This window comes from Photinus pyralis, unplaced genomic scaffold (genome assembly GCF_008802855.1).
Source record: "Photinus pyralis isolate 1611_PpyrPB1 unplaced genomic scaffold, Ppyr1.3 Ppyr1.4_LG2, whole genome shotgun sequence".
Classification (NCBI taxonomy): Eukaryota; Metazoa; Arthropoda; class Insecta; order Coleoptera; family Lampyridae; genus Photinus; species Photinus pyralis.
The window spans coordinates 31,486,858-31,496,516 of record NW_022170403.1 but is presented as its reverse complement, the minus strand read 5'-3'; the positions used below and the strand labels follow the sequence as shown (position 1 = coordinate 31,496,516).

The 9,659-nt window shown below is 34.3% G+C and overlaps 1 long non-coding RNA gene across 1 annotated transcript; it reads right to left on the bottom strand.

The window, feature by feature from the left end:
- Positions 1-848: 848 nt before the first annotated feature.
- On the bottom strand, positions 849-2,292 carry LOC116164547. The gene is made up of 3 exons (XR_004143932.1): positions 1,842-2,292; positions 1,226-1,791; positions 849-1,166 (listed from the first exon to the last, which is right to left on the bottom strand). It is a non-coding gene; the product is annotated as an uncharacterized LOC116164547 (long non-coding RNA).
- Positions 2,293-9,659: the final 7,367 nt, after the last annotated feature.

Sequence of the window (9,659 nt, the reverse complement as noted above, 5' to 3'; positions counted from 1 at the left end):
TGTGAAATCCGTGATAAATAAACAATGCCAAATTTTGTTTTAAAAGCGCTGTGATTGGACCATTTTTTTAAATCAGTCACGTGCCATGATGTCGTACCTACTACGTCATCGCGTCATGTCACGTGACCCAGTTTTTAGTTTATCGTTGAAGCCGCTTACGCGTCCTATGCAGCTTTTTTCCGTTTTCTTTGAAAATAAAAACGATCATAACAAAATAAACGCCAGAAAATTAAAACTAAACACTTGGAAGATTGTGGCACGTCGTTATTTTCGGCCCCTCGTTAAATAAATCGGTGTTTTCAAACGTTTCAATGTTTGTGGTTATGATGGCGTCCCTTTGAATTTAAACTCGCGATTGCGTGTTACCTCGATGTTTCTTGCATTGTTTTTCAAATTATAAAGTGTCGTGATATTAAAAATCAACTCTTAACAGTAGTAAATGCGTAATTCGAAAAGCAACATCGCTCGTTTCGGTGCCGTTCTCATTTTCTGTACCTGAAACTGGTGTTGTCTGGTGCAATTAACGTGTTTCTGTTCTTGTTTTGGATCAAAGACGTCTAATGAGTACGATTTCAAGATATAGGTATCCGACTTGCAGGTATATTTTCAAAACTTTTATAAGTTCCATCATACTTCTTTACTGTCGGCCTTGAACTCTCGAAATGCTAAGTAACATAGGTACATCTCTTAGTTTTTGCGATATCTACAATAAAAAAGCATGTTCAAAAGTTCATATTTAGTTTTCATTTTGGGTGTAAATGATAAATATGTTGAATGTGCAGACCATATGGCGGATAAAACCGGTATATTAACATTGTACACAAGTGGTCTAATCACACACTCATTTTACTACCTTCCTCGTAAATATAACAACATCCGCATCGTAGACTTTTGGAGTATAAGGTAGATTTTTATTACCGTCCAATGCCAATAATCGGTAGCAGATGTAAAAATTCTTTACCTTCACAACCTGTTGGAACGATCCGGATCAATTTATCTTGTAATACTAGTTCAAACTCAACGCTGCAACGTACATTTATTTTATTTCAGTAGGTGTTTCTTAAATGGAGGAAATTCACAAACATGGAAAACCTGCTCGGAATTGTGAGTTTGTATCTCAATCTCCTTTCGGGTTTTCTCCCATTCTTTCAAGTATACTATTGACCCTGCAATTAAAAATGCATTGCTGTCAAGGCACTTGTTTTGTTTACATCGGAAATCGTACTTAAATTGAACTTCCAAAGGCGACTCGACAGCACCTCATTTTTGATCGCCCGATATTTCTGTACTTGCAAATTCAAACCACTTTAGCTGTTGAATAATGTCGCAACGATAATATAAATTTTATTCGCATATTTACACTTAAAGTAAGTCCGTAAAAATGATAAATAGTTGACTTCATTTCTTTCTAGTCTAGAGGCACCATTAGCCTCCTCCCATTCTATGCTTTGATGTTGAAGTATTCTTGCTACTTAGGTGCATATCCCATATTGTCTTTATGCTTCCCCTTTTCTTCCTATTTTGAATTCCAGTGTTCCATATGTACGGTTTCGCAAGCTGACTGTTTTCCATTCCTCCAAGGCGTCCAAATAAGCGTTTTAATTTTTGTCTATCAAATGTCTCTATCAGAGCATCCACTTCTTTTTTTATAATCTTACTAGGAATTCCACCAACCCCCCGTACCCTTCGCAAGTACTTCATTTCAGTAGCTTGTAGTCTGGTTTTTTGTGATTCGTTCAGCACCCAACTCTCTCTCTACTATAGGTCAATAATTGGTCTGTAAAGTTATTGCTGTAAGTAGATTTCATTAACTATTTCTAATTAACTGTTACAGTACTTACGGAAACAGTTTCCTATCGCCTTTGGCATATTCTAGGCATTCCTCGAGAAATTCATAGCCATGTACTTGAAATGTAGATAACCAAATTCATCTTCATAATAATAATAATAATAATAATAATATTTATTGGTGGGGTTTATACAGAAAATATTTCCACACGTCACAGTATAGGGAAGCACAATTGCCACTTTATTATTCGGAGCCATCAAACTTGTAGTTCAAGTACTCATCGATGCTATAGAATGCTTTGGCACCAAGGAACACTCTGGTTGTTTTTCTGAATTGTTGTTCTTCCAGATCCCTGATGTAGTCAGGAAGAGTATTGTAACATTTCTTCATGAAATAGTTAATGTCTCGTCCTTTTACCGTCCGATAGTAGTCTTCGACAAGGTTGTTTTTAGTCCGCACATTGTAATGACATTTATCACTGTTTTTACGAAGGGTTGGAAGGGCCTTCTTTGCGTGTGTTAGACAGGTAAATATATATATACATGGGAGTGTAAGGATGTTAAGTTTGGTGAAGGATGTTCTGCAACAATCTCTATATTTGCGGTTGTCAATGATAACATGGCATTAACATATACCTACAATTATTTTAACGTTTACAGTGTGTTTTCAAAAACCACAAAACAAAAATGATCATTTTCTCATATTGCGATTGATTATATTTTACTTTTCAGTTCTTGACGAACGAGGAGTGCCGGGGAAGTGTGCAGTGTTTCATCATTATACTTTGGTTGATATGGTTCTTCCCAGGACAGACTGAATTATTGAGGCTAAAGGGTAAGTGTCCATTCCTTTTTATTGCCAGTGTTTATTGCTCAATTTCTTTAAGAAAACGGCCAAACAAACAAACGCTTGACTACTGTCCCAGTCAACATTTTCAATTGTTTTAAACGAAGTATACATATTTTAATATCATTTCTAATGTAAATCTTCTCTTTGTTACAGATTGCAGAAAGGCGGCCTCATAAGGTAGGATTTTTCCTTTTATGCATGGTGTATATTGCATGTCATTTTTTGTACGGGGGGCAAAAGTGAATAGTGAATATCAACCAGAAGGAAGACCAATAATTGTTCTGAGCATGAGTTTCGTGTGTATAGCTATGAAAATTGAAACAGTTTTCCCTGTCTGTCATCCTAGTGACGTACGATTGACTGCAATGATTCTTAGGATAGACTTTTTCGCAGCGTCCATCTGTTTCCTTCATATTGGCGCGAGTGTGACTGTGAATTCACAGCCATACCAGCTCTGTGATGCAAACAGATTTTCTCTGCGAATAAGCCTAAAGAATCATTGGTGCCGTTTTTTCCGTTCCCAAGCTGAGGGACTTTGAGGATTATTACATTTTCATTTATTATTGCGGTAAAGAAATAATTTCATCTCATAGTGTCCATTTGCGGAAAATTCTCCTTCTTTTCTTCTCAAAAGGATTCAATGCAGGAAACTTATTCTTCTATAAATAATGCCATGCGGCATTTTAACGGTAATTTATTGAATTGTAACAGATAGTGCGTATACCAGGTGAACAAGTTAGCAATGTCGTTAATTTTGGAGGTGGTAAAGAGAGTCAAAATAAGTACTTTTGCCTAATACACCATAGGTCGAAAGCGCTTCCCTAAGAAACTAGGTGTCTCGGTCATCTTCCCTTAAACTATAATGAGTTCTGATGGCGAAACATTTTAGGGAATGGGAATGGGGCATGGGCGCGGACATGAGAATCCTTACTCTATACGCTTTTTATTACTTGAGGGGTGTCGATAACTGTTTATCGGCATCAAGCATGGAAAATAAAGTAGCTGTAAGATCCTTTTTGTTTTTGGGCATCTGTTCTGGTATCTAGTTACAATTATTAAGTTGTATCTGTATCTTTACCTAGATCCAAGAATGAAAGTATCTATTACAACACTGATGAGATCTGATGGTTACACATTTAATTTTATTTCAGAAAGTGTAGTACGGGGTGGTCTAGGGGGTGGGGAATATCACCCAGTATACGGTGGTTCGTGGCACCTAATCTGTACATTGATACACTTGGTTATCATTATCACCATTTTAAGATAAAAGTAGTATGTGGGTTTTTTTCAAAGATAAAAACTTGTTAATTTACAATATAGGGTTAAACGATATAATGTATTTAAATATTTTGATATGTCACTTTACATTTACTTAACTGCTCTTAAGAATAGCTACTAATAAATATTTGAAAAACCATAAAGATTCATTATATTTGCGCATAAAACAAATTGTATATGCATTGTTGGGGATAAATGCTACCCAGTACCCAAGTATGTGTTCGCTTTTTATAAAATATGAGGGATAAAATTACAGATTTCAATAAACAAGTTCGAGGTTATACTGTCTGCTATGTTGTCAAACAAGTATTTTTATTCGCACATAATATGTATTTGCAAAACATTTTCCTTGTTAACACTTTAAATACACTCTCTAATCAACCTAAAAACGTATTCTAGAAATCTGAATTTTGTTGGTACTGTACCGTACGAATAGATACACAAAAACACTAGCAGTAGGTTTGATCATTTATAAAAAAAAGTAAACATCTGTTGCATCTATGTATTTGGTACCTACTCTTTCGTATTTTTTTATGTACTTTATATAAAAACAAATGAGAATTCATATATTCATTTCCGAGTAACAATTCTCATAGACTTAACTGTGATGATCCTACATTATTTTTTAATTGTAGAAGTGAAAGTATAATAAATGGTACTGATATGTACAGTAATGTCAAAAAATTAAAATGTTTTGAAAGGGACTTTTATATTTACAATTTTTCTACGCACAAAATTTAATTTTTTGGTTTAAAATTTGGATTGAGATGTCATGATTTTTAACTTGCACGAAAAAATTCTTTTAATACGAGACGCTTCCTAGAGGTAAATAGACAATTTCACAATTAAGGAAACAATATACAGAATGTCATCTTGACTTATCAATAATCATCCTAAATTCTTCTTTATTAATGCTTTCAATGGGTACATAAAAAAAAAGTTTGTAGTCTACACACCTAAAAACAGAAGAAATTCTAATTGCGTTACATATTGGACATCATCAAAAATTTACAATAAATGAACAATTATCTTATATATATATTTCATTGTTACATTTTTATTTGTATCTTGTATCTATTATTAATTATGCAGCAGTAACTACAATTTATTTGCCCGACAATAAATTCGTCACATTATCGACTTGTCATCTGTAATATTATTAAAGTGGTCTCATTCTGAAGTATTTATTAAATAAAAGAACTACAAAAATGTGGAGCGGAAATTAATATTCTTTTTATGTTATGTTATATATCATTATGACAGTTCGATAATGAATATCGCGTTCAATTCTTTATACATACTCGTACCTTTTAGTGAAGCGTTTGCGAGAATAAAAATTGAAAAATATTTTTGTTAGAACAATCGCATCCGCGTAAAAAAGGGGCAATTTTGCTGCAAACATGTATTTACAAAATGAAAAGACCATACCTTGTACTAGTCACTCAATTTGAGAGCTAGCACTGGTTCCTCCTGTGATGCTGTTATCTCAGATATTGTGAACACAGATGGACCTACCTTTCGTCGTCACATCTCCGTAAGTACTCTACTAAATTCCCTGTGTTTAAAATTTAGTCCTCAATCATCATCGTTACAAGTATTATTCTCGTCATACAAAGAAAATGGATCATTTAAAATGACTAAAATTATTTATTGAGCACCATTTAAAAATATATAAATTTCATTTAAATAGCTCCACACTAGTGGGTCCCCTGTGTTCACTACACAATCACAGCCTAGTTTCCGTTTTCAATACGGTCCGACATATTTGCAACACTAAAGTTCTTCTTCTTAAAACTACTAAATATTTATAAAATATAAATACCTACGAATTTCGTTATTCTTGCTCTTCGACAGTTTTACTTTCTTCTTGATCACCTTGAGGTTCTTCTGCAGTATCTTCTACCGTTTCGGTGGTGTCCTGCGGTTCATCGTGCAAAGGCGTCGAGCCTCCATCCGCAGCTGTGTATAACCCTTCACCTTGTTCGACATTATCGCACTCGTTTTCAACAGATTCGTTCACCTGTTCCGATTCGTGTTGTTCGACAGTTTCATTTTGTTCAAAAGATTCATCTACGGTGGAAGAGTTACTCCATCGCGATTGGCGATCACGACGATCACGGGCCGGTTCGTTTTCCTCTTCAAAAGCGCCGCCACCGCCGAACTCGTGTCTGAAGTGACGTCTATCATCTCGCCTTCTGTGTCGCTGATGGTGAGACGATTCGTCAAAGTGACCCGGCGGACCTCTAAAGTAATCTGGAGGTGCATCGAACCTTGGCTGGAAATTTGGACGAGGAGCGTCCTTCCAATGCGGTCCTTTAAAGTTAAATTAAAATTGTAAAGATTTTTTATTAATTGCAATAAAGAAATAAAGAAAACGTGTATACAGTGTGTCCCAGATCGCGTGGGATTACATGGGTAACTTTGTTATTATTAAAGATAGAGAATTGGTTAAAATTATTATTATTATTATTATTAAATGGGCAATGTTTTGCAGTTTTGAATGCTTATTTAAAATTCCCTTATGGAATTTCAAAATGTCGCATAGGTGCAACGTAAATTCAAAAAAACTAAAAGTGGTCATTTGCTTGAATGTCTTATATTATCGAAAGTATAAGAGATATAAAAAAAAGTTTTATATAAAAGTGACTGTCTTTGATACGCTTAATATTGATGTCAAAAAAAAATTTAAGATGGCCACTTTTGAGGAACATTTACCAACTTCCTAAAGTTAAATGGGCGCCATATTGGATTTTTAGATTACTTGATAGATTTTTTAATACTCTTTTCAACGAGCCATCATAACATAAGATTGAAAATAAGATACCAATTATATTAACGGTTTTTGATGACCAATTTTAGTTTTTTTGAATTTACGTCGAACCTATGCGACATTTTGAATTTCCATAAGGAAATTTTAAATAAGCATCCAAAACTGCAAAACATTGTCCATTTAACCAATTCTCTATCTTTAATAATAACAAAGTTACCCATGCAATCCCACGCGATCTGGGACACACTGTATATTAAATTAATAGTAGAACAAAATTACACAAATCCGATCATAGAAAGCACAAATAACAGAGATAATGAGATAAATGAAGGAGCAAGTTTAACGAGGAAAGTATAGAATAACCAATGATGTACCTTAATAGTGTCAATAAAATATATAGAAAGAAACAAAAAAGGACAAAAAAGAGGAGGGCAACTTACTAAAACTAGTAAAGTGCACTGTAACAAATAAACGTTTGCGCCGGGGGAGTAGGCAACATTGCTGTTGCATTCCTCTCTTCAAATCATTTCAGTAGCCATGCAGCAGAGGTCCAAACAGGAACGGTCGTTCGCAGTAAAAGCATTATATCAAAACGGTAGTTATGCAGCTGCACAATGCTGTTTCCAGACTCATTTCCAGATTCATGCCGTATTCAGTCCGTCAACAATAATGTTAATTTAATCGAAACATATTATACCTCTTCGATATTCATGCACCGCAAAGAGCATATAGATGTAAACATAGTTCTTTGCCCTACATTACTTTTACAATTAAAAAAATGATTTCATTAAAACGTACCGCATACAAACAGTATCTTGGAAAGCGCACAGATGCTAGTCGACGTTATTATGTACAGCTACGAAATTATGTAAATGGCGCCATCAAGCGAGAGAAAAACGCATATGCCAATAGTTTAATGTGTAAGAGTAACAATAATCCTGCACAACTTTGGAAATCTATTAGAAAACTAGGTTTACGAAATAACAAACAAGTGCACCAATTAAATATACCAGAAGATATAACACTGGACGATATTAATGAATATTTTATCAACGTCCCTGGAACATCCACTGTCGATCCAAATCTTATCAAATTTTACTCGTCAAATAAATTTAACAATAATATTACTCTAAGCTTTACTAACATCACTGCTGTTGATGTACATCGTATTCTTGGGACGATTAAGTCTCAAGCTGTTGGAGTGGATGGTATATCCTTAAAAATGTTGAATCTGATATTGCCATACTGTATGGATGTGCTAATTAATATAATTAATACGTCTCTTATGAACGGAATTGTTCCAAGCGTATGGAAAACAGCAATGGTCCGACCCCTACCAAAGGTTACTAATGCCACACAATTATCCCAATTAAGACCCCTCAGTATACTTCCTACAATGTCAAAGATTGTGGAAAAATTTGTAGCTGAGCAGGTAAATCGATATCTAGAGCAAAACAATTTATTACCTACTCTGCAATCTGGGTTTAGGAAGAAACATAGTACACAAACGGCTCTACTTAAGGTTACAAACGATGTACATAGGGCACTAGATAATTCTGAGGTAACTGTTATAGTATTTTTAGATCAAAGTAAAGCCTTTGATCAAGTAGTGCCAGAGTTGTTTACATCAATGTTACACTACATAGGCTTTAACAATTCATCAATAACATGGATGCACAATTACCTCCAAGGACGAAGTCAAGCAGTAATGTTTGGGAATGAGATGTCTAAATTTGGAAAGACATATAAAGGCGTCCCCCAAGGTAGCATTTTGGGCCCCATATTATTTTCAATATATACTAGAGATCTACCGGCTTCTCTAAAGTACTGCAAGTCACATATGTACGCTGACGACATACAATTATATGCAGCATGCAACATAACTCATATGACTCATGTCATAACTAAAATCAATGATGACCTAGCCAATATAAATCTTTGGTGCAATAGGAATGGATTATGTCTGAACCCAGACAAAACTGTTGCCCTCTGCATATCAAATAGAATGAGGACAAATGAAATTAATTTAAACTGTCATATTTTAAAACTAAACGGTGCGGCAATTAAATGGGTAACACACACGAAAAACCTAGGGCTCATCTTAGACGAACACCTATCTTTCCAAAAGCATGTCGATAGAGCATATGGGTTGGGCTTCTCTAAATTAAAAGCAATTTATCACTTGAAAAATCTACCAGTGGATACAAAACTGAAGTTGATACAAACTCTTATTTTTCCCATATTTGAATATTGTAGTTTGGTGTATTACAATTCTCTTACGCAACAATATAAACACAAATTACAACGCTTGCAAAATGCGTGTTTTAGATTCGCTTTAGGTATACCTTCTAGAGACCATGTAAGCCCTTATCTTGAAAGAATCCATTTATTAAATGTGAAAGGACGAATTCACTATTTGCTATGCATCTTTCTTTACAAATTGTGTAAAAGTGGTTCTCCTGGATACTTACTGGAAACCTTAGAAAAGCGGTCAAGTAGGCATGCAGTGAACTTGCGAATTGATAGTCTCACAATACCCAAATACAGAACAAAAAAATTTCGAGGCAGTTTCACATACATTGCTGTTTCAACCTTAAATCAAATTCAAGAACACCTAAGTTTATCTTTGGATAATTTCAAAAAAATAATATTTGACATGTGTTTTGATCATTTTTGAAATAAAAGCTAATTTTTTAGAATACCATTGTTAATAATGTTTAAATAGGTACGAAATGTGCAATTCTTTTTTTCTTTGTTCTTTATTTTTTTCATTATTTTTTAGTGTTTTCAAGCATGTATATTTATGATAATTAGATCATGTTATGCGTCTCATGTCAAAGAATGTTGTCTTTATTTAAGCATATTATGTCACAGTCTTTACTGGAAGAGTGGAAGATCGCCTATGGCGAACTCTGTTTCCATTTGTGAAAATTTTCTGTTTTTTCACAATAAATTATTATTATTATTATTATT